Genomic DNA, 26,567 nt, shown 5'->3' with positions numbered 1-26,567 from the left:
ATGCTCTATCCACTGAGCCAAATCAGCTAGGGCACACTAATGGTATATTTCTGCAGGACTGATTTGTACTAATTATACTTGCTTTTACTTTCCTCCCAAAGTTTCCTAACTCTTCCATTTAGCCTTTGATGTGTGTCTGTCCTCTAATATTTTACACAGATGACACTTTCAAGTTCTTGCCAGAAAAAGCCCAGGAGAATCCTTTTTATCTTGCCTTTTAGGTGTCTCCCACCACCCTCTCTCCCCCTCATCTGCTCTTTGTTCCCATGATGTCTCTTTTCTCTTCTCCCAGGAGAGCCCCTTCACACTCCCCATCAAGGGCAGGTGCTGTCCAGGCTCCTCGCTGAGGTCCCCACTAGCACCCTAGAACCCCTTGTCTTCCTGTCTGACGCCATGACTGCCCTGTGACCCCTGCTTCCAGGGCACTGCCAGGCAGAATGATGAATCACTGGTCTCCTCAGCAGGCTAATAGACCACAGTCCTCTGACTTCATCTCTTATTGACTTCCTAACCTGTTTCCTTTGATCACTATTTTTTTTTCTTTTCAGTTTTCAGGTCTCAGTCTATAGCCATCACTCTCTAAGGATCTCATCCTCTCTTTTATTGAAAAGGAGTCACAAACTCAGCTGCCAACAGGGGCTATCAAAATTACTAAAATGAATGAGGGGATAGGTAGGGACTGTGGTGAACTGCAGGGTACCTGCTGTGTCTAAGGTGGGGACAGCAGGATTGCTGTCCTGTGGAAGCCTTGGCCCAGTGTTGTCCAGTTTTCTGGTTTGTTTGTTTGTGTGTTTGTGTGTGTGTGTGTGTGTGTTTTAATGTGAAATCTCTTCAAGTTTAAATCACATTTTTTGAAACTCTTTGTAGGCCAAGAAAACAGATCTGGCAGTTAGTCATCTTGATTCTCAAGCTTCATTTTCATCTTTGACTCTAACATACTTCTGTATTTGCATTTGCCTCCATTTCTTTGATCGTTTGTTTTCCTTCCTGTCTCCTACAGCCAGTGGTTTCCTCTCCACCACCTTTTGTCTACATAAGAACATTTAGGATAGCCTCTTTCCTCTTTTTCCTTTACTTTCTTTAGTGCTCTGGCCTGTGTTCCTAATATCCCATCTTTTCTTTATTCGTTTATACTGAATTTATTAAATAAGTGGTCTTCATTCATTGCCTTTACTTCTTCATTTATTCCTTTGATCTCTGCCTTTTGTCTTCCTGACTCTTCTAAGGCTCTTTCTTTTTTCAGATCCTATGATTTGTACTAACCTGAATGTTCTTCTCTGGACACCACTCCACTTTCACTAGTTCACCTTGCTATATCCTAAACATATTGTTTCTCTAAGCTTTTCTCACTGGCCCTCTCGCTTCACTTTTCCTGTTGGTTCTGGTGCCCACTGTGTATATTTTGCTGGTTCATCATATTCAAATGGAGTTAACTATCTTACCTCTCTCCCAAACCCAGCTCTTTGAATTGACTCATATTTTTTGTTGATGACACCACTATTTTTTGCAGGTGTTTAGGTTCAAAACTTTGAAGCCATCTTTGAGTTCTTTACTTCTCCTGTCATTTCAATCACCAAGTCATATTTTCTCTATTCCAATTATAGCTGGTATTTGTGTCTTTGGTTCTCCCTCTTTGACTTGATTCAAAGGCTCTTGATGCCTGAATTAGGGAACAGGTGGTCCATAATAATACATCCATATTAATTTATGTAAAACACAACTCTGACCATCCCACTCACTGGCTCAGAAAACCTCAGAACCTCTCGGTTACTTACCAAATCTAGTCCAACCTCCTTACCACTACTCATCCAGGGCTTGTAGGATCCAGCCACCGCTGTCACTGTCCCTTCACACATTTGGCACTCCATGCAACCACAACTCCGGCTGTTCCCTGAACAACCCCCACATGTCAGCCCCCATGCTCCTGTTTCCTCTGCCTGCATTTCTTTCTCCCTGCTTCTTCCAACTCTTCCTCTGCTCTTTTGAAATCTTAGTCATTGCTCAGACTTTCATCTTACCCATTATCTCTCTCTCTCTTTTTTTTAAATAGCCCCCCAAAACTACCCTTCACTATCAATTATTTTTCCCTCCGGAATTTTTTTCTATCATTTCATTTGCCCCTCTCATGATCTGTTATGTTACATTATGGCTCTTCTAATGGACTGTAAACTTTTTTTTCCCCAGAGACTGTGCCTTATTATTAATTTTTCACCCCCTATAGTATGTAGCTCAGTGGTAGGTCCTGAATACACATTTTAAATGAGAACTTTTGGGTTATTAATAATTAAAACATAAGACCATTGGATTCCTCCCCAACCCCAGCAAACTAGAATTCATGATGTTTCTAGTGCTAAGTGCTATGCTTGGCACATGGCAGGCTCTTAGTCAAGGGGAAAAAACATTCTCTGTTCCTCACTTGAATGCTTTGTAAACAGCCAAGATTAGTTTCATGAGTGTTCGAGGACAACTGATTCTGCCTGCTGTTTGCAAAATTTGGAAGATGTATTATCACATAGGAGTAGTTTTTGTTCAGAAGTACAATTATAGACAGACATCGGCAAGAACTCAAGTAAGGCAAAAAAAAAAAAAAAAAAGCCTTTAGGGTGAAACTCAATTGAGTCACTTAGGGGAAGAGGTGGCACCCCAAAGTTTTATGGAGAAGATTTTTATTAGAGATAATAATGATTTAAAAAGGATAATAATTTAACAACCTTTCTTTGAGAGCTTACTATGTGCCAAGCTCTTTTTCTGAATTATCTCACTAAACTCTCACACAATAGGTGTGCCGTGTATTGTCCTCATTTTATGGGTAAGGACGCTGAAGCACAGAGAAGTTAAGTAAGATTATTGCAGGCCACACAGCTGGAGAGGTGGAGCTGGGATTCAACCCAAACTGCTTGCTCTAGAGCCTTCCCTGTCCTGTCTGTAATGTCAGAAGGAGTTGGGAAGGGGAGGAAAGGATCATTCTGCAACATTTGTTTCCTGTTCTCGTTCCTTTGATTTAAGTACAGGGTGGGGCAAAAGTAGATTTACAGTTGTTCGTATAGAAAATAATACAATAATTAATAAATAATAATACAAGAGTAAACTTTGTGTTTTGGGTACTCACAATTGTAAACTTACTTTTATCCCACCCTGTACTACTTTATAAGCCCAGGGTTCAACTTCTGTTCTTGCCTAAAAGATAGTTTTATAGGATCCTTGAAAATTGTCCCTATTTATTTTCCTTATTACTCAATGTCAGCAGAATAGAAAAGCACATGGTTTTTGTTCAGTAGTCCATGAGCTATCTACATCTACATATCTACCTATCCACAAGGACAGGAAAAAAATTAACCAACCTGAATTTTGAAGGTGAGCTGATGCATGTTAAATTGCACTTAGGAACATAATCAGCTATGGAATATTCTACAGGACAAACAAGCCAATTTCTTCAATAAATAACTTGCAATGAGAAAGAAAGGAGATGTAGAGCGGAACTTATAGATTAAAAAATTATTAACCGATCTATCAACTCACCACAATTGTGAACTCTAATGAGAACAAACAAATGGTTTTTGAAAATATGGCTTTTATAAGGCAATTGGAAATGTGCTCATTGACTGGAAATGTGATATTTTTGAAATTGAAATACCTCTTCCTAACAATAAGAATTATTACTAATTTTGAGGTGTGTGATAATAGTCTTACAGTTAAATGATCTTTCAGAGAGATATACTGAAATACTCATGGAAGAAATGATATACTTTCTGGGACTTGTGGGTTCTCTCTCCCTTCCAGTCTCAAACGAGAAAATATATAAATAAAGTCATGGGGAACTTTCATTCATAATGGTAACCAGAAATGTATACTAAGCAGCCCTGAGTTACCATTTCAAATACCAAACGAAATAAAAAAAACACTCTAACACAGTTTCAGTCTGGTAGTGAATTGCTAGTAGGCACTGTATTTAATGCTTTCGTACTTTAGAAAAACATTAATGCTCTATTGCAGTAAGAGGAATTCCATTCCAATGCATTTACCTTAGGAAATAATTTGCCTAAAAAATCAGTATGCACAAAGGTTGCATAGAAGATAATATCGACGGATGTTTCTCTCTCCCCCTCCCTCCCTCCTTCCCTTTCTCTTCCCACCCCTTTCTCTCTCTAAAATCAATAAACATATCCTCAGGTGAAGTTTTTAAAAAAAAACACAACAAAAATCTTTCATGATAGAAGTGAGCTGCATTATGTCTCTTGTATTTTTTTATTCTTCTTATCAGTGGTGATGGGTATGTGGGTAGCAAAGCATTAAATAGTCCATCCTATAGAATTGCAGTGGGTTCTCTCTTGAGATTGAGAGAATTTATAGGTAGTGTGTCTTTCTGAATATGGAAGCTGAAAATCAAATAGTCAGATAGTTTACCTGCAGTATTTCTATCCTATTCCAGTTTAAATCTTACCTTATAATAGACAAATATGCAAATTGACCGCACCTTCGCTACGCCCAAGCCACGCCCACCCACCAAGCCACGCCCACCAACCACGCCCACCAGGAAACCGTTGCAGGGATGTTGGGGTGCGGCGGAGCCCAAGGCCGGGAAAGCCGGCTTTCCCGGCCTTGGGCACCAGCGGGGAGCCTGCGCCGATCGCAGGAAACCACTGGGGGTCGGCTCCTGCGATCGGTAGCAGGGACGTTGGGTGCGGCCGAGCCCAAGGCCACCTCCCGGGGCCAAGCCCCGACCCTGAAAGAAGGCAAAAGGCGGTGGCCACAGCCAAGGCCTGGGTTCCCGGTGCCGGCAGAAAACTGGTGCAGGCAGCCAGGTGAATGAAGGTCTATTGCACAAATCTTTGTGCAAACGGGCTACTAGTATGTCTATAAAACTTCAGGGTCTTATGTTGCTTGACAGGATTTCTAATAGACGGTTGCTGGGTAAGACCTATTTTAGGCAGAAAACCCTCTTTTTAAAACACACATGTTGCAGAGATCATGGTCCTAGTCTGACAATGAAAAGACACCTATTTCATGTGGGGAAGTTTAAGGGGAAGGGTCCTTGCTGTCCCTGCTGGGTCAGCGATGATCGCGTTCATAATGGGCCAACCCCTCTCACAGCCAGACCACCTCACTGAGGTCTGTTGGTTCTCGCAGTTCTCCTGGCATGATAGTGTTAAAGACCAGTGGGTTGAAGTCACTGTTTTATTAAAACAATCACTCTTACAAATTTCACATTAGTTCAGCATGCTCTTTCAGGATGCTTGTGGGGTTGAAGTGGCTTGTCTTCATATTTTTTGAACGATATTTGTAATAACATGTTAATGATAAAGGTGGAAGGACTTGAACCTATGGAATTTCTGGGCTATCACAGCCAGAATTTTAAAGGCAGGGCACTTGTTTCCCCTCCACTTTCAAAGGGATAGGACATATTTCAGAACATAAGTAGAAATTTTCTCTCTGCGGACATGACTGACTATATGGTCAGCAACCTCTGTTTTCTACCAAGCTACCCTTATGCTTCAAGATCTGTGCAACTAATGGGAACATCTATTCTAAAGTTCTTGCCCAAAATGTAATTGAAACCCATTGTATAAACATATTGTTAGGAAAATTTTATATTATAGTCCATAATATTTTTATATAAACATTTTTATCCATTGTTATATAATACTTTCACTATAGGTCATGATATTTGTCGTAAAAAATAAAGTTTAATGTTTGCCACAAAGAAAAATGGGTGTGCTAGGAAGCTGAGCCATGTGGATTCCCTCACACGAGCCCCACATTACTGTCCCACACCACACGTAGCCAGGCATATGTTTATTTTTACTAGTATATATAACTTTATGGCAGGCTTTAATAATTCCATTCAATTCAGTCAGAACTTTCAAGTCATAACTTTTGAATTCTAAAATTGCTTAGCATCTTTGATTATAATTTTCTTGGAGGGAAATAAAAAAAATAATTTGCCTGTATTGGCAAAGAAAGCTATGCATGAAAACTGTAGCATTAAAGACAAAGGCAACCATTACTAAACACTGCAAATATGATTGTGAAGCAACATGCTAACTTAAAAATATGTGGGCTTTATTTGATGTAATATGTCAGTAGACATTGCAAAGGTTACAATTCTGGAGTCTTGAGGGAAATTTGACTATAATCAATTAGATTGTGGCATGAAAAATAGGTTCACTAAGAACTATGGGACATCAGAGATCATCACATTATTCATTTAGCTAGTATTTATAGCACAGTGCTTGGTATTGTGGGAACACACAAAAAACTATACACTAACCCTTTTTAAAACATAAGGGATAAAGTTCAAGCTCTTTGTTCATCCTCAGATTTGCAGATATACTGTAATGTGTAATTTATTAAACACTTTAATGTCTATTTTTTTTTTTTTTTTTGGCTAAGAGTCACCACTTTCTTGCGCTGCTTAACTTGATCTTTCCTTCCATCACTAACCCTAGTTGTTAGCTTTTTTCCTGACCATTGCACAAAGAAAGACGTTTTAGATCAGTTCATATGAGTTAATGGATAGGCAGAAAGCAAAGCCATGTTGGAATACAGATGTTTATGGTTGGCTGGGCATTGTGTTACTAGCCAAACAGCCTGACCTCATAATTTAAATTTGCTTCTCAGCTAAACTAGCATTATTTGTCAGGGACCTTGGACCTAAAATTCGACAATGCCAAGGGAATATTTGAAAGAAGCTATTCTTTGATAACAAAGTCTTATTGAGGAGGGAAAACAACCTTCTAGAATATTTAAACAGTGAAAGTCCATATGTGATTAAATGCCCACATGAATGAATGGGTTGAAATATTCAATGCTGTTGGCAATGAGAGAAGGGGAAGACTATGTAGGGACGTAATTAAAAGGCTTTGTTATTTGACCAAGACATGAAACTGGCTACAAATCTGGTTTTCAGCATGGTTAGCATCAACCTCTGATTTATTTGATCGTAACTCCGACAATCCCTATTTCTAGTCAAAGGGAGCCAGGATTTTGGACCCATGTTTGTTGGGTTCTGAAGTTTCTGATAATAAATTTTTATCCTATCTGGTTACCCTACAACTTTATAAACTCAAGTATATTCTGTTTCCCCTTCCTTTAAGGTCCAACTCATTGATGGCTTCTCTCTAAAGTCTTTTTGGATCCCCTAATCAGAGTCCTACAGCACTTGGAACCTTGAACATGCAGCCTTAGTGTACCTGTTTCTCTACGGGACGGTGAGAATCCAGTCCTCCCAGGAAATGCAGATTGTATCCCACAATATTTAGCACAGAGATGTGGCCGCTTCACTGGATGCGATGTTGGTAGTGAAAGAGGAAATAGGGAAGTACAGGATATGTATGTTTTCAGAAGAAAAAAACAGGCCATCCTGGTTACATGAAAGGCCAAAAACAGAAGGAGGTAAGACTGGAAATGTCAAGGAGGTAAGGGGTAAGCTGAAATGTCAAACTCAAGGATTTGACTTGACTCTGCAGACACTGAAAGCCAGTTAAAGACTGGCTAAGAAAGATGGTTAAGACCACCTCTATCTAAACGTGAACTTGGTGATGACTAATCTAGCAGTATATTTTCCCCTTATTTTATTTTGACATGTAAACCTATCTTTTAGTACAAAAGAGCACGGGTTCACATGTAGGTGACGCATTTGCTCCAAACATCCTGGGGCACGTCGGGAAGTGGGGGTAGTTGAGCGCGGGGACATCTTCATGTGACCGTTACTATCTGGATAGAGCTCTTCTTGCCAAGCTATTGAAAATTTTTCCATAACTTCTGTTTGCTCAGCCTTTTCCCAGATGGAAGCAGGCAGAGGATAAGACTAGATGGGAACAAATGGGGGAGATTTAAGGTCCCTCCCACAAGCTTGTGTCCCGAAGGCTTTCTGAAGGGCTGAACTGCCCGGAGAGGCCTCACTCACCAAGAGGAAGACAGACATTGCTCAGTTAGTTTGATTTTTTTATTTGTGGTAAAAAAAAACAAACAAAAAAAGGATATTGTGGGCTTTTATATTCCCAGTATCCCAAGGTTAGCCCTAATCTTAGAAATCAGAAGGGTCTTAAAAGTCTATGGAAGTCCATTTATAGTCTTATTTAGGTATCTTATCCTAAACTGTGCAGAGGTGTACTTTACTGTTTTTAACTAACATTGCTCACTAATAGATAGACCTTTTAAGATTTCCTTTTATTATCTGTAACTCTTATAAAATTAAAATGATCATCAACCTAACAGAGAGATGAATACTACCAGCTCTGGACCTCGATTGCCTGGGTTCTGACCCTGATTTTTCCATTTAACAGTAATGTGGCTTTGGGCAAGTTATTTAACCCCTCTGCCTCAGTTTCATTTACTCTCCTCACAGGGTTGTAGTCAGAATTAAATGAGTGAATTCATTGTTAATTTACTAAAAATAAAGCCCTTAGAATAGTGCCTGATACATAAATTCCCAATAAATATTGTCTGTTATTGTATTGTAAATGAGAACATTAAAGTAGCTAAAGGTTAAATGACTTAGGTAGTATCCAGCAAGATGACTAAACCAGGATTAGTGTTTCTTATTTCAAGATTTAGTGCACTGAGGTAGCTGTTTCCTAGATCAAAAGTCAGCAAGCTTTTTCTTAGAAGGTCAAATCAGTTCATAAATATTTTATACTTTGCAAGTCTTACCAGGTGTACCTGTTAATAATGCGGATTTTATAATAAAAGAAAACACGATAATTTCAAAAGAAACATCAAAAGTGCTTTATTTAAAGTAATGTCTATCGCTAGCCACACATTTCCGCCATCTTTCAGGTAATTTGTGGATACCGTCCCAATAGAACTTTTCTTGTTTTGAGGCAAACCATTCAGAGACCCAATTTTCCACTTCTTCATACATTTTGAAGTGCTGCTCAGAAAGTGCATGTGCCATCCATCGGAACAAGTGGTAATCTGAAAGAGCAAGGTCTGGTGAATACAGCGGGTGGGTTAATACTTCCCAGGCAAGATCTTTTAACGTGTCTTTCACTGGTTTTGAAGTGTGTGATGGTGCATCATCATGAGGCAAAATTACTTTGCCGTGTCTTCTGGAACATTCTGGTCGTTTCACAATCAAAGCGTGGTTCACATTGATTATTTGTTGTTGGTAGTGATCAGTATTAACGGTTTCACCTGGTTTTAGAAGCTCATAATACACCACACCTTCCTGATCCCACCAAACGCAGAGCATTGTCTTCTTTCCATTGTCTTCTTTCTTGGCCTTGCAGTTGATGTTAATGGTTGACCTGGATCAACCCATGATTTTGTGAATTTGGGATTCTCAAAATAAATCCACTTTTCATCACCAGTCACCATTCGATGCAAAAAGACTTTATTTTGTGCTGTTGAAGCAACATCTTACTGATGACTTTTCAGTTTTCCATTTGTCTTTCATTCAGTTGATGTGGCACCCATTTTCCTTCCTTTTAAAATCTTTCCCATTGCTTGTAAATGACTGGAAATTGTTTGCTGAGCAACGTTTAACCCTTTGCACTTGCTTTTTTCTCGATTCCTTTATTCTACTCGGGATTTAATTTTTTAAATACCCCAGATTTTACAAAGTGCGGCAGTAGAATAAAAAACTGGAGTTTCTCTTCATACAAACTTATTTATTTGGATTTTTTTATATTTCAAATTATTGATACATTCAAAGAGTATAAAAAGAGCTGCTACCGATGCTAACCGTGTCGAGTCACACTCGACATCCGAGTGCAAAAGGTTAATCTTTCTGCAAGTTGTTTTTGAGTTTGACATGCATCTTCATCCAATAATGCTTGTAATTGTTGGTCTTCAAACTTTTTCGGTTGACCTGGATGTTCTTTGTCTTTCACATCAAAATCATCACTTTTAAAGTGTTTAAGCCAGCATTCACAAGTATCTTGAGATGGAGCATGTTCACCATAAGCTTCCCAAAGTATACGATAACTTTCAGCAGCACTTTTCTTCAAAATAAAGCAATGAATTAAAACTTCCCGCAAATGCTCTTTTTTTTGGCACGAAATTTGACATTTTTAAGTGTAAAAATATCTATGATGTTAACATCTTCAGAAAATTTGACTTATGAAATTTTGAAGCTTGTTGTCAATACAACAAAATAGCATACATATCAAATCGCATATATATCAACATATGTGTAACTCCATCTATTGAAAAAAAATCAACCGGTACACCTGGTACAGGCTCTGGTGCAACTACTTCACTCTGTCGTTGCAGAAGCAGCTCTAGCCCTGGCCAGTTGGCTCAGTTGGTTGGAGCGTCTTCCCATACACCAAAAGCCTGTGGGTTCAATTCCCAGTCAGGGCACATACCCAGTTGGCAAGTTCAATCCTCTGTCCGAGGCAACCAATTAAAGTTTCTCTCTCTAAAAGAAAAATAATAATTTTTAAAAAGCAGCTATAGACAATATGTAAGTAAATGGGCATGGCTATGTTTCAATAAAATTTTATTTACAAAAATAGGTGGCAGGCCATATTTGCCCTGGGTTCAGACGCCTGCTTTAGATACTTATGTCATACCTGAATAGAGACTTTGGATTTTGGTTTAGTTTTAAATTAAGAAATATGACATTGTTATAATGAATAGTAACTTCACTTCCTAAAGATTATGTCTTAACATGTTACTCTCAGTTATAAAGGTCATGTGTTAGATTAGAATATCAAAGGGATTTTGAAAATAAGCAATAGTAGTGTTTTCTATCACAAAGGGATATACAGAAGTCATTTATTTAATGGTTTGGAGGATTTTCTTGGAATGTATGTTCTGAGATTTGGGCAGGATGTCAATGGTTTGCTTTATTAAGTGAACACAAATACAGGCTTTTTTGTTTTTGAAAATTCTGTATAGGAAAAGCTTGGGAGTGAAATAAAAAGCTATTTGTAATTATCTTTGTCATTACACTGAGTTTTTCTGCTAAGAATGTTGTTTGCATGGGTTTGGATTTTTTTTTATGGCTTATTTTTTTTAGTTTAATAATGTGCTCTTGTTTTTAAATTAAACTTGTCAGTGAGCCTTTTTTTTGTGAGTGACTGGCTGTGTTGGTTTGTTCGTATTTATAGCTCACGTCTGTTTCTGAGGAAATGACTAAAGTCTCTTGCATTTGGTCAAAACTGTATAACAAAGGGCATCTTTGACGGACTTACACAAGGTTCATGATGGAAACTCAAAAAATCCAGTGGTTTATGTTTATAAATGTTTTTATGTATTCAGTCCTGGTTGAGTCAAATAATTGGAGCTCTGTGCTGAGGGAGGGATGAATATACTCAGTGCCTCTTAGTTCAGAGAATTCCTCTGGAGCAAGTTCAGGCAATGCTTTCTTAGAATCTTCTTTTAAAAAAATTGTTTTCTAATTTTATGTGTTGTTTTGAATTTGGTCTTACAGAACATAGGTATACCTTTTTCTTCTCTTTAAACAGTTCCACTGACTTTCTCTTCCTCATTCCTAAAAGGCCTGGACATATGTGAAGTTTGTAAGCTTTGCACATGTAATTTCTAGCAAGGAGGCTGGTGATGTTTGGGGCAGGGCCTGGGGTAGTGCTTGACTCACAGAAACCCACTGTGTCTTACTCCCTGCTGGAGCCCCCATCTCCCCCACTCTGGAATATCCACAGGCCCTCTCCACCCTCTTCTCACCCCCTTACTGTTGGTTCAGTCCTCGTGGAAGTATAGGTGTTTATTCCAGGGCAGAAGACAAAGGCACTGGGTAAGAAGGAAGAGAAGGCCTGGCTCCTGCCTGCTTGGACCCAGGATGACCTGTGTTCTGGGACCCAACTTAGAATTCACATTTTTTCCAAAAAGGCTCTGTTAGGGAGGGTGGTTGGATTTTGGTATGATTACTGTGCTAGATCAGCTGTGTTATGTTATGAACTCACTGGGATTTTTCTGCACTAGCTTTAATCATCATTTAGCTTCAACCCTTTTATAAGTAGCTCAAGGAACCTCTTTTCCGAGTAAGTTTTGGATCAAATTATAAGAGAAATAATAATGTGTTCAGCCCACTACTACACATCAACTCACTCCCCTGCCTCCATTCTCAGAAGCACCCATGGGAGAGAGTTCCTAAACATGCACTTTGAAAACTGCTGATTAATATAACTTTGCCTTTGGAGCACACACTAATCTTGAAGTCGGGCTTGCCTACATATGCATCATTAAGTGCTTAAAATTTACCTAGATTGTGAGAATGTGAAACAGTTCTTGTATTATTTATTACTTCTTTATATTACAACTGTAGACCTCCTTTTGCCTGCCCCTGTATATGGGTCATACATGAAGCCAGCTTTAGGGGAGGCTGAATGGACAGATGTGAACTTGAGTCGAGAAATTCCCTCAAGACAACCCATATCCCCCATTGGTGCTTGAAATTCCATTGTCAGTAATGCATTTTATTTCAGTATCAAGCACCTGCCTTTTGAAGCTCTCTCTCTCTCTTTTTTTTTCTTTTAAATGAAAATGTCCTCAGGAAGGATATCCATCAAGTTGTTGGAACTTTGGAGCCGATCCTATTTTTCCTACTTAAACATCTGGAGTCACTGACTCCTCAAAGGCACAGATAGAAGAAGATAGCTGCTCCATTCCTACCTCACAATCTTGTCTGGGACTGGCCCTGATTGTACATACATTTGAGATCACATGTGAGGTCGTGTTTCTAGTATTTAACTTGGAGCTTCTTTGCTTTCTCATGTAGATGGAGGGAATCCTGAGGTGTCTGAAGAGTGAGCACCTCAAAAGGAACTTACATCTCCTAAACATTCCTTTATTACCTTTACTATATTTTATAACTATAATGGTGTGAATCTACATGTCCATAGAAACACTTACTAATGGGAATTTTTTTCTAAGTAGATATTATTTAAAAGGAAATCAATCAGAAACACAAGTCTAAAACACAGTGTGTATGTTTCTACAATATTGTCCACATATTATTCTTGTTGGACAAGAAAATAATAAATCTCTTCATTTTTAACATCGTAAAGAGATATTGGAAAACTGTGGTTTCTTTATTTACTCAACAAACAGTGACAGAGGACCTAACATGCGTCAGGCACTTTGGACTATAAAATTTAATGCTGGTGGTTTCAGCAGAAACTCAGGCTTCAAGGAATACTTGAGGTTGTCCAGTAACAGGAAGTAAGGAAGAAGAGAGGGAGGCGGTGCTGGATGGGGAGAAGGAAGGAAGAGGAGGGCCTGGGGAGGAGGAAACGGTAGAAGGAAAAAGGGAAGGATAATCAGTTAAATCTCTTGGTCCTTAACACATTTTCTTAACACATGTGTTATCTTCTTTGCTTATACAACAACTTACCCATCTATGGATTTTTTTTTTTCTGGTCTGCTATAATTTGAAATTAGTGTTAATTTATCTTTTCCATATCTTTTCAGTATTAAAGAACTTTATGGATCAGTTTGCTAATTAAGTACAGCAAGATTTGAAGAGCTGAAGAAGAAATCAGTGCCAAACCGTCCTTTTTAATGTAAGTAAACTCGCTCATCATCATTGTTCATTTCTCACATCTTTAAAGCCTACAATTACCTTTCTGGACACTCGGTGTGTAAATTTTTTCCCACTAGTAAAGTTACTTGACTATGTCAGTCTACTCATTATGCCTATGTTAATTTATGACCCACCCCGTTTAAAATTTTTTAATTCTAAAAGTAATATGCCTTACATAGATGGCTGTAGAATTTAGGCTTGTTGTGACTGTTACTGAGAAGGAAAACAGAGATCTAGTAGCACATAAAAAGCACTGCCTTCTCATCAAATCCTTTACTGTTCTTTATCTCAGACCATTACAGTGCCCCATCTAAGTCAGTGAGAATCGGTCAACCCATTAAGGACCCTATAGGCTTAGAAAAACGAAGTGTTTTCATATAAGCTTAGTTACTCCTTTCCTCCCTGTTTCTCTTGCTCAGTAATAACAATGACAATTCTTTATTGAGGTTGTACTAAGTGACAAGCACTTGACTAATTCAGCTCAATTTTCATTCAATGACTACTTTTTCTGAGTGCTTGCCACATACCAGGTACTGCTTGGACACTATTGCCTTATATCGTCCTCCTGCCAACCTTTCAAAGTAGGAGTTAATATTTTAGTGATCTAGATGAGGATATTGAGATTCAGAGAGTGGTAAGGAGTGTGCAGATGGTCACACAGCTAGTAAGTGGCAGAACCTGGGGTGTGAGCACAGCGCTGTCTGACTTTCTGATCGCCACATCCTAAATAGTGTTTAAAGCTTTTTATGGTGCATCTGTCGGTAGGAGACTGGAAATGTCTGGGTTGTAGTCTTAATACGAATGTGATCCTAATCCTTTTAAATCGTGGCTGTAGTCACAACAAGGACTGGAGTTGGAGAAACATCCTTCCACCTTTGAGAGGTAGCTTTGGTACCTAGATGGGAAGTTAAGAGACCTAATGTTCAGTCTCAGCCTTTCCTTGGATTTCCTGTGTCCTTGAGACATTTAACTGCCACAGGAAACAATTACTTTTATGCCAGCCAAGGAGAGTAGACCAGATGTTCCCCAGGTTCTTTTTCATTCAGCTTTTTTTAAAAAAATATGTTTTATTGATTTTTTACAGAGAGGAAGGGAGAGAGGAGAGTCAGAGACATCGATGAGAGAGAAACATTAATCAGCTGCCTCCCGCACACCCCCCACAGGGGATGTGCCCACAACCAAGGTACATGCCCTTGACTGGAATCGAACCTGGGACCCTTCAGTCCACAGGCCGACGCTCCATCCACTGAGCCAAACCGGTTTCGGCTTCATTCAGCTTTTTGTCGACGTATCTTATACGTAGAGGAAAGAGCACAGATCATAAGTGGATGGCTTGCTGGGATAATTATGACACAGTGGACACACCTGGGTAACAGCACCCCAGGACCGTCTTTCCTAATGCTCCCAGGAATAATCTACTTCCTGATTTAGAATGCCATTCATTGTTTACTTTGCCTGTTTTTAAAGTTTATGTAAATAGCATCATACAGTATATCTTCCTTTGCGTCTGGCTTAATTTCCTTATTGTGTTTGTGGAATTCATCTATGATATTACATATAGTTTACATTTTTCATTTTCCTTGCTATTATGGTACTCAATTATCCATCTCTTTTACAGTTGGTGGCTATTTAGGTAGTTTTCCAATTTGGATGTATTACAACCAGTGCTCCATTGAATATTTTTGTGCATATATTTTGATGATGATTGTGTTTTGTGTGTTCGGGGACCACTCAGTCGTTTAGATTCTGCGTCTCTGTGGAGTGATGCTGAAGTAGACACCTGTGAAAGCAGACAGGTTGATTTTAGGTGGCCAGGTGATTTGTCTGTTTCAACGGGATGTTCTAAGCATGCTAGTTAGGAAGAGAGGAAGATGTTTCTTGGGTCACATTGGGCATTTGGCCAGGTGGAAGCCCTCTCTGCTACCTATGTGGTGTGGTAAGGCTTGTTTCCTGGCACCGAAGAGCTTTGGTTCGGTACAGAAGGGATTGCAGAGAGGAAGAGAAAATAGACCCAGAAGAAGGAGGTGTTTGGGCTCCCCTAGAAATGATGAGGATATTTCACCAGTCAGAGCAAGAGCCTGGAAAAGTGACAACCAGAGGAGGAATCAGCTTGTGAGGCCTGAAGAGCCGAAGAAGATGAACAGAGAAATAAAAATTGATCTGAGCAGGCAGGCTGGATCTCAGAAGGGGCTCTCAAAGCATTTTCTGAACAAACTTACTACGTTTAACTTTTGTTTCAAGGGAGCTTTGAAAAATCAATACCTAAAGTACAGATCCTGAAGCCAAAAATGAACTTCATCAATGAGATCACTACATTAGGGGGGGATGTATTTTTTAAACAAATACAGGATGTGAGCATGTGGGTTTTGCGGTGAGATTGTTCTGCGTTCAGATCACCGCTCCACTGCCACCTTTGCCCATGATCCCTCTCGGTCGGCCTCCTCATCTGTAAAATGTGGATTTAATATGCCCACCTCGTAGGTTTGCTGTGACAGTTTACAGCAGTGGTGTTTGGGCGCATTGCACTAGCACTAAAAATAGCCATTGTTCTTAACATTTTTTTGACTCTGTATCTGGTCCTTTTCAGGCGTTTTCAGATCACTTCTTAAAAACAGGAGGTAAGCTTCGTTTCTTTTTTAAATATGGTGAACGCTAACAGAAATATTTTCCTGCTTGCCTCACCTTAAGCTGAAGCTCAGAGCAAAGATAAAGGAAACAGTTGTCCATGTTCCCCGCCATGCCCCTCCCCAGCGTGAGTGAGTGAAGACACTCTTGGTTTTGGGAATTGCTTTGCTTGGTTAGTTGAAGAAGAGACCAGTGGAGATGGGGTTCCTGGGAAAATCGGGTCATTTTGCACAGAAGAAAATGAGACTCTTGCCAGGCATTTTGCAAACAAGTGTCCTTATTTTCTAAAGGCCTTTGGGGAGAGGCTATGTGGGTGATCCACTGTAGACCACAGCCATCATAGGGTGTCCATTCCAACTGCCTGTGGTCAGGGACATCTTTCCACCTGTTAGCAAGTTCTGAGTTAGCTCGAGGGGCATAGGGTGTAGCTTAAGCTTGGTTTTGCTCTCGATGGGATTACGATCTATCAAATGAATTTGTTCTGAAAAGGAAACTGTGAGGGACTTGAGTCAAGAAGAACATTTGACCCAAGACTCTAAAATACTAGTTCTGACTTCTCCATTAACTAGTTGTGGACCTTCAGGTATAGCATTCATCCCAGGCTTGGTTTCCTCATATGTAAAACTAGGAAGTTATTTTAGATTGGGACTCTGAGGCAGAGGAAGATTCTGGGAACCCTCTAAATGGAATACATACTACGTTTTGCATGTATTTGTGTTTTTCTAAATGCTAGATTCTTTCTCAGGTTTTGTCTCAAGTCAAAGCTTCTTGTGAAAGCAGATTTTGGTATTTATAATAGTGGAGGAAGGAATCATTGATTATTTATTTAATTATTTTTATTGATTTTCAGAGAGAGAGGAAGGGAGAGGGAGAAACATCGATGAGAGAAGCATCTATTGGCTGCCTTCTGCAGGCCCCCTACTGGGGATCCAGCCAGAAACCCAGGCATGTGCCCTGACCGGCATGGAATGACACTCAACCAACTGAGCCACACCTGCCAGGGCTCAAATATTCTTTATTCTAGGCAATTCATACTAAAAATTCTGAAAAAACTAGGGGGTAACAATCTTACTTGGACTTGTGTGTGTCACTTAGGTGGTTTCATTGGTTCATTATAACTTGAAACAATGCATAAATGAATTTCTTTTCATCGTGAAACTTACACAAGATTTTCCCTTCCATTTTTTTTCTCCTTTAGAAATCTCTCCCTCTCCAACCAAATACCTAAGATCATCTTTACTATTGAATGGAGATGTAGTTTTGCTTTTAGAGCCATTCCTTCAAGCATACATTTCTTTTGTGCGTGAGGGTGTGGATGGAGTTTGAGGGCTGCTGAAGCTAGAAGTCTTTTTTTAAAAAAATTTTTTATTTGCTTCAACTTTAAAAAGAATTGATATTAGAGAGAGACAGACAGATATCCATGTGAAAGAGAAACATAATCAGCTGCTTTCCTCATGAACCCCAACCTGAGATTGAACCTGATGTGTCCCAACTAGGAGTGGAACCCACCACCTTTTGGTGTTAGGGACGACGCTCCAGCCCGCGAAGCCCCCCCCATCCAGGGTGAAGCTAGCCGTCTTTATTCTCGGTTGCTTTGGTTTCTCCTCACCTCTTTGGAAATTGGCAGTCAGTGACTTTGATTTTTTTCTTTTCTTCTTAATACAGACATGCAAGCATATGGCTGCAGACAGAAAGGAAATGTTTGCACGTTTAGCAAAATGTGTGGGGAGGTGTTTGTATGTGGGTGTGAGCACACACTAACTCTGTAATTGAATCAGTGGTGTGTTTTTCTTTCCAAATGCATTCATACATTTAATTAGGAGGCCTTCGCATCTCTGATGGCACTTAGTTATGTAGTCTCAGCAGTTTTTTCGGAAGGAGGGAGAAGGTTCAAGGGAATGTTGCCTCTCGGTGGATCTGTGCTTTAATATTATGGTATTCTCGGGAAACCAGGGTTCTGGCACCAGACTTTCAATTAGCCAAGGCTCTCCATTACTTCAGGAGTGAAGAAGTGGAAGAAGGGATTTCAATAGTTCTTAAATCTTCATTTAGCAGCAGCTCGAGGCTTTTGAATCAGGGGTTCCCAGGATGTGTTCCTTGCATACCATAATGCTGTCCTCTCCTCAAACCACAGCCCAGAGCTGGTTCAACCAAGAGGAGACTTCAATTAAGGGTGTGGTGGTTTACAGCCATTGTAGCAGGATTCATTTAGTCGTTAGGGAAAAAAAATAATAAAAAAAATAAAATATATATTTTATAAATAAAAATATATATATATATATGCTATCTCTTTAAAAATGTGGTAGCTTTCAGAGCTTGAAATAGCCTTGACAGTTTCCCGTGACTGTTACCTTGAACTGAGAGGTCTTCCCTCGCCAATGGCTGACTCCTAAGCATAGTCCAATAATTGTATTTGTCTTCCGTGTTTCAATTTGTATTTCAAAGCACAAGTTGTCATCGTGTGATCAGCTTTTCTTATTTGTATGTTCGTTTTTACTTTATTCCTTTACCCTCGTGGTAGTAATTATGTGCCTGGCTTTAGTTACATGGGCCATTTGACACTGTGATATTAAGAGATTTTAGAAGACAAGGTCATCAGCTGTCTTTCTGGGCTATTCTGGGCATTTTGTACTGGATTTATTTTGGATCCAGCTTTTCTTGCCTTTGATGAGCTGTTCCTGCTCCTTGCCTTGGCCTCTCATCATGCTTGGAAGCTTTTCAATCGTAATGGGATGACTGCTTTGTGCAACAAATAAACAGTCTCAGCTTGGGAGGGAGTCGAGAAGACGGGTGGAACGCTCCGTGAATGCTTCTGGTTCTAGTGCGTGGAATTCCTGGAGCAGGAAGCCGGCTTCCAATACACTGCCGTCCGAAGGTGTTTCCTGCTGGAGGAGGTTAGCTTTTCCACAGGGCAGCGTGTTTCCGGAGGAGGCATTCTCAGAAGCCTTGGGCGATTGGTGGGGTTAAAGGGTCTGGCTTAGACATTTTTAGAAATTAGAGAATGGATTATTTGCTGAGAAAAGTTGACTTCTTGGCGTCACCGTCTAAATTGGTCTTGCCTGAGGTTTGGCACAGAACACGCCACCCTTCAGAGGCCTCAGCTTGGGCTTCGTGTGTTGCTGGGGGAGATAAAAACCAAATTTCGAGCAGGAAATAAGTGGCCCCAAGAAGTCGCAGAACTGCCCTGGCCAGTGTGGCTCAGTTGGTTGGGCAGCATCCCAGGCACTGGAAGGTTGCCGGTTTGATTCCCAGTCAGGACACATGCCCAGGTTTCGGCCTCGATCCTCAGTAGGGGGCGTGCAGGAGGCAGCCAATCAGTGATTCTCTCTCATCAGTGATGTTTCTCTTTATCTCCCTCTCCTTTCCCTTCTGGCTAAAAAAAGAAAAAAAAGAAGAAGTAGCAGAACTTAGAGTATAAGACCTCTCTCAGGAGAAAACAGCAACACATTTACATGGACCCACAGCACCCCCTGGCCTGTTGACTTCTTCTCTTTCTTCCCCTAGGCCAGTGGTCGGCAAACTCATTCGTCAACAGAGCCAAATACCAACAGGACAACGACTGAAATTTCTTTTGAGAGCCAAGTTTTTTAAACTTAAACTTCTTCTAACGCCACTTCTTCAAAACAGACTCGCCCAGGCCGTGGTGTTTTGTGGAAGAGCCACACTCAAGGGGCCCAAGAGCCGCATGTGGCTCGCGAGCCGCAGTTTGCCGACCACGGCCCTAGTTAACCAGCAGAGCAGCAATCACTTCTTTGTGAAACTGTGTGAGTGATTATAGAGGGACAGAAAATACTAATTCTACTGGAGTGTTGCAGGATCCAGAAAGTGACTTCTGTTTCCGGTGAAGCTGAAAAAAGCCAGTGTGTTACGGCTGGTTCTTTGCGCTCTTTACCTAATACCCGATATAAAACAATTCTTGCTATCGTTTCTGTACTGAGTCATTGCTTGTAGGGGTTGTACAGGCTTAGGTTCCTGTGAGCCTCTGCCATGACATTTTCTCAACTGGCCAATATATAACCTTGTTTCTGTTTAAAGGCTCCTTACTTAATATTTTTCACTCATTAACATTGAACTCATGATACTGTAATTCATGCCTCAGCAAGGCTTATCTAACACATGCATTTTCTCCGCAAGGCGCATCACAGCTTTCTGGCACTTAGGAACACTAGACAGCACTTCAGCCGTATGCTCGGGGCCACTTTAAACTTGGAAAATTACCAACGAAAAGTACAAAAAGTGGAAAAACAAGGACACTTGTTTATAGTATGAAAACTGAGCTGCAACAAGAAGGTAGAGCATCACCTCAGCTGGGACTGTGCTCATGGGCAACTCAAATGCTTGGCTGCCCTGTGATGTGCATGAATGACCACGAAAGCACCACTAGCATCGATTTCGAGGTTATGAATAGATTTCATGAGTGGGCATATTCACATATGTCTACTGTATAATATAAAACAATCCTGATTGTTGTGGCAGGAGCCCCCTCAACTGTCTGGTGCCAGCTCCACAGTTTATGTAGCAAACTAATCATTTAAGGTAAAAATGAGTTACAAGTTGGTATTGTGACCGATATCCAGACACAGTTTTAAACAGCCTCATGTAAGGTGAAGACTGTCAAGGACAACTTGCCCAATTATTAAATCCTGTTGCCGAACAGGTGACAGTTAACACTCTGCCAGGCTTTGAACATCTAGAGAATAGGAACAATGTCTTGTGTATCTCCATGTCCTTGGCATGAAGGGTAATAATGGCCAGCACCATAGTGGGACCTCAGCAAGTGAATGAACACTGAATGAATGAGTGAATGAGGGAACGAATGAACGAGCAAAGATAAACCTGCTTGTGATGCCTTACCGTCCACTTCAGGGCACCTTAGGAGTCTGGTGCCTCTTTTCAGCTTAGATAATTTCCCATCCACTTTTCAAGTCAGTGGTTACTAATTGTCAGAAACAGCAGTGCCTTAGAGCCGGTGTAGCATGAAGTGTATCGTAGCTGGGCCTGAGAAAGGAACAGGAGTACCACCAACCATACTGAGAAAACTACTTAAGGGCTAGAACAAGAATTTGACTCTTTCTTCCATCTTGTCATGGAGCCTGGTTTGAAATTTTTTTCTCTGGTATTTCTGCTACCAGCTTCTCTCCACTTTAGTCCCCCCACTCCTACACTGCTGTTACTAGAAACGTCAGTCTAGAATACGGATTTGATCATCTCCATCTCTTGCTTCAAAAACTGCACTCGTCCCATAAGATACAATCAAAACACCGTAGTGATCTGATTCCATCCCTACACTTCACACTTCGGTCTCTTGCCATTGCACTGAAGTACACTCTCTGCTCAAGCTGAACTGGACTTTCCACTGTTTCCCAAGGATGCCTTTTAGGACTCTGGCCTTCCCGCAGGCTGTTCCCTGGGCCTGTGTTATCTGCTCCTTCTCCCAGGTCATTCTCAGCTCTAGTTCAGATTATAGCTTCTGTGCTGTCTCTGGTCAGATGCCCATCTTGCCCACAGGTATGCGCTGTTCAAGGGAGGCTCTATTATTCCCATCTTTGTGCACAGCCTTTGGCATGTTAATATTCTGTAAATGTATTTAAACAAGTGAATGAATCTAAATATTACCTGGAAGATTTGGAAATGTGAAGGCATTAAAAACACACACACACTTTTAAATAAAAAAGAGGCTAGAATATCCGTTTCTGAGTTCAGACAAGTAGAAAGATGTGGCCGTTCTTTTGTTCATTAGCTTTGCCTGTTGTACAAAACTGAGCTTTTCCACTCAGGAAACACCTATACTATGCCATGCTCCCTGGCTCCTGATATCAACATCCAGGGACTAGATTTAATTAAAGTAGAAGCTAGTTAAATTTTATGTGAGAGGAAATGACATTCAATTTCAGATATTATCTGTTTAATTATTTCCTGCAGATTAACCATTTGTTTCACCAAATGTTTATCGTGGAGTTTCTGTGTACAGGGAACTGGGCCAAAGGCTTTGGAGCATGCAAAGATAAGCGGAACACAGGGGCTTTTGTCTAATGAGAGAGAAAGATATGGAAGCACATTTCTTTAAAACAGGATAAAATATGCATTTACTACAGGCAGTGCTGTGGTAGCATAAAGGAAGGAGTGATTATTTCCAGCCTGCTCAGTTCCATAGAAGAGCTTGAATTTAACCTGTGCTTGAAGGGTCATTTGGGGGTAGTTTAGTAGGGAGCAGGGCAAAAGGAAGGAGTAACATTAGGGCAGTTCCAAGGAGAGGGAACCATATAAGCAAAGGCACTGAGGCAGGAAGAAAGTAGAGGGAGCAACAACAGGAGACAAGTACTGCAAGGAGTGTCAGAGTCGAGAGGGAGCATCTATATATATAAAACCCTAATATGCAAATAGACCGAACGGCGGAACAACTGAACAATCGAACAACTGGTTGCTATGGAGTGCGCTGACCACCAGGGGGCACGTGCGGAACATGGCGGGCATTGGCCGCAGTGAGATGGTGGAGCAGGTGAGGGGGGGCGCCAGACCAAGGCAGGGCACCGGTCACTGTCATCTGGGCGAGCCTCTGGTGATTACTGAAAATTCTTTACTCCTGTGCTCCGCAGTCCCACTGGGTATTCGCACCTGCTGCTGGCACCCACACCTGCTGCCAGTGCCAGAGCCACTGCTCAACTCGCTGCAGGCGCCCGGTGCTGGCCCCGATCGCTCAGCGCTGTCAGCGGGTGTGAGCAGCGGCTGCCGGCCCTGATTGCCCTTGAGGGCTTCTTCACCTCCCCCTACTCCTGAGGGGCAATCGGGGCAGTAGCCATGGCTCACACCCACTGATGGCACTGGCCTCGCTCGCACCCACTGCTGGTGCCACCTCAATCGCTCTGCGCAATCAGTGGGTGTGAGCAGGGCAGGCGCCATCAGCGCATGGGAGCAGCAGGCGGTGGGACCAGGGAGTGGAGGATGAGCCTAAATTTACCCCTGTGCTCACTGCAGCCCACAGTTCCTTTCAAGGTGCACGAATTCGTCCACTGGGCCCCTAGTTGTTAAAATAAGACTGGAAAAGTATGTCAGGATCCTATTATAGAGATTTAATGGCAATTTACTTGGACTTAATTCTGTAGTCATTAGGGGTCATGGCAGATTTTTAAAAAAGTTTTTTCTTGATTTTAGAGAGAGGGGAAGGGAAAGAGAGAGAAATAAAACCATCAATGTGAGAGAGAAATATTGACTGGCTGCCTTTCGCATGCCCCATACTGGGGATCGAACCTGCAACCCAGGCCTGTGCCCTGACAGGAATCGAACCTGCGAACTTTCGGTGCATGGGATGACATTCAACCAACCGAGCCACATCAGCCAGCGCCATGGCAGATTTTTAAAACAAAGGAAGTACATGACAGCAACTAGCATCAGCTAAAATTTGTAAGCATTTACAACATGCCAAGCACTTTTACTAAATCCTCACAACACTTTAAGACTATTCGTATAACATTTTATAGATATAATGGAAAGTCCAGAGAGGTTGAGTAACTTGCCAAGGATCCACAGAAAATCATTGAGGACCTGGCATTTGAAACCAGGAAGTCTTCTATAAGAATTTGGGTTTTGAACCTAGGATTGATTAGAGGATTCAGGAAGACTCTGGGACTTTCTGAATTGTTTGTAAAGTGTTTAGTATATATGAATGTGTGCGTTTGTTTAAGAAAAAAATCTATAGCTTTAATCACATAAGAGGTATGCAACAAAAAAGGTTAATAAAGATTATAGCATCACTCCCTTTTGCTCTCAGGAGTCCTCCAGTATATTCAGTGCATATGATGGTGACTTTATGCTTATGCTGCTTCTTAGGTTGGAAGCAGCAGAACAATCGGGCACTGCTCAAAATAAAAGGAAGTGTCAAAATAACTTGCAGGAATTGGTATTATAAGTGGCAAGCTGTTCCTGATTGTGAGAATCAGAGAAAATGTCCAAGAAGTTCTTTTGAAGGTAAACACGAGCTGTCCAGGTCTTGAAACTTGTGATTATTTGAGGGCAGAGAGCCTAGCCTCCCACTGGGCAAAAATTATTCTTTTAAATTTCAACAAAAGCTAAACAAACTCCTGAAATCTGAAATGTTTTTGAAAAATGCCCAGGCACTCACCTGCTTTCAACTGGACCAAGTTGTCCTTTTATGGTTAGAGGGACTTACGAGATGAATATGTTTTAGTCCATGAGACCGAAAATTCATTGCAGCCAGTGGTGAATCCAAAGGCAGGTGCCAGAATAAATGAATGAATGTAGATTAAAGAATTGTTCAGCTAACATCACTGGAGAAATCAAATTAATACCTAAGATTTTTTTTAGTTAAAATGTTCATGCTTTAAATATGTACGTTTTGAATATATTTCTGCCACACAAGCATAGCAAATGTAATTCTTTAATAGTCGGGATCTGGATTTCCTACTTAATGGAGTTTTTCTTAATATTTTTCTCATCTTTGCTTTCTTACTTTCTCTCTATTTTACATTTTTTAATGGACCATTTGAGAGTATCTCATATACAATCCATATTCAGATTTTTCCAACTACAAAATATATTTTTATCATAGTTTTGTAGATTTGATCAAGGATTCAATCAAGGATTATTTATAGTCATTGATTGTCATGTCTCTTTCATCTCCTTTATGAACAGTCTTATCTCCCTGCCTTTTTTTGTTCTTTTCTTATTTGGTATTTCATGACATTAACATGTTTGAAAAGTCTGAGACAGTTGTCTGGAAGCGTGCCTTTCACCCAGGGTCCTTCTGACTTGGTTTCCTAATGATTACATCCCGGTTAAACATTGCTAGCAAGAGTACACTGCTTCTCTTCAGAAGGTACATGATATGAGGTTAGGCAGGCTAATTTTATTTATTTGTTTTTTGGTCTTTAAAAAATTTTTTTTTATTGTTTAAAGTATTAACATATGTCTCCTTTTTCCCCCCACTGACCCTTCCCCGGCCACTCCCACTCCCCAGCACATGCCCTCACCCCCCTGTGTCTGTGTCCATTGGTTATGCTTATGTGCATGCATACAAGTCCTTTGGTTGATCTCCTACCACCCGCCCCTTGCCTTCTCTCTGAGGCTTGATGGTCTGTTCGATGCTTTTCTGCCTCTGGGTCTACTTTAGGCAGGCTAATTTCAATTACTTGATGACGTTGGTGTTGACTGGACCTCTCCATTGTAAAGTTACCTAATCTCCTTGATAATGAATAAACAACCTGTGGGGTAATTCTTGGAGACCATATGCATAGCTTGTTCCCCAATAGTCAGTCATTCGCCCAGTGGCTTAGCATTCACTTTTGATCCTTATGTGAATCAGTTATGTTGGTGGCTGCAATATGGTGCTCATTGAATTTTTGAAGTCACTTTACTGGGGGGAAAGTCTCCTTTTCATCCCCATCCCTGTTTGGGGAAAAAAAATCTAGGCCCTAAACAGGTGGCAGAGAAGTTGATAAAAATGAAACCTGAATACAACTATGCAAACATATGTTAAATTTAAAATGTGCAAAGTGTCTTCCCTTACTTTATGTACAGGAAATTTCTGAGACAGACAGAAACAGAGAGAGAGAGAGAGAGAGAGAGAGAGAGAGAGAGAGAGAGAGAGAGAGAGAACATGAATGCTTTGTTTGGGGATTTGCACTTAAAATAATAAATCTTTATTGATGCAGATAAGGAAAAACAAACTGCCATTCTTATTTCCTTCTACACTAAGGTAGTTCACTAAGAATGAAATGAATTTTCATTCAACAGTTACAATCTGAAAAGCTGTTTGATGTTTGCCCTCTCATTTGAAAATGCCTCAAAAGTAGTTCTTTATGAGGTTTATTAGATTGAAATCAAATGAGTATCAAAACCATGGGATTCTTTTGAAAGATGGGATAGTAAACAGAAATTTTTTAGTAGGGGGATTTCTTGATGTAGGCTTATAATCCTTTTGGGAATTTATCCTAAGGCTTTCATATCTACCCTGCTGCTGACTGGCTCACTCAGTGACTCAGTGTTATCTGATGAGGATATTATTTCACTTTTGAAAGCAGTGTTGTTCTCTTTGTTGCAGTATTAGGAAAAGATTGACTTTAGGCAATGCAATATAAGTTCCATCCATCTCAAAATTAGAGAGTACACTGCATGCAATATAAGTTCTCCCACTTGCAATTCATAAAGAAAAGATGTTTACTTAACTACCCATCCTACTTAAGCAAAACTGTTGTTTAAATTTTGGGGTTAAGGACCTTACAAGGGCCTCTCCATGAATTAATTTACAATTTGCTTCATTTTTCTTTTCAGTGTTTTGTAAGAGGACATTGGACACTATTTTTAAAAAACATATATTTTTATTGATTTTAGAGAAGGGAGAGGGAGAGAGATAGAAACATCAATGATGAAAGAGTCATTGATTGGCTGTCTCCTACATGCCCTCCCTCCCCCCCTTACTGGGGATCAAGCTGGAAAC

General features: G+C 40.5%; 1 protein-coding gene across 8 annotated transcripts in view; it reads left to right on the top strand.

The window, feature by feature from the left end:
- Positions 1-26,567, top strand: part of PPFIBP1 (PPFIA binding protein 1) — a 164,327-nt gene that overhangs the window by 41,872 nt on the left and 95,888 nt on the right. For all 8 annotated transcript variants that reach the window (XM_008140513.3, XM_054719192.1, XM_054719193.1 and 5 more), the window contains one exon: positions 13,378-13,469. The gene's annotated coding sequence lies outside the window, so the exon portion shown is untranslated. The remainder of the gene's footprint in view (positions 1-13,377; positions 13,470-26,567) is intronic.

This window comes from Eptesicus fuscus, chromosome 7, assembly GCF_027574615.1.
Source record: "Eptesicus fuscus isolate TK198812 chromosome 7, DD_ASM_mEF_20220401, whole genome shotgun sequence".
NCBI classification, from domain to species: Eukaryota; Metazoa; Chordata; class Mammalia; order Chiroptera; family Vespertilionidae; genus Eptesicus; species Eptesicus fuscus.
Note: the sequence above shows the minus strand (reverse complement) of the source record. Positions and strands in the feature narration are given on the sequence as shown.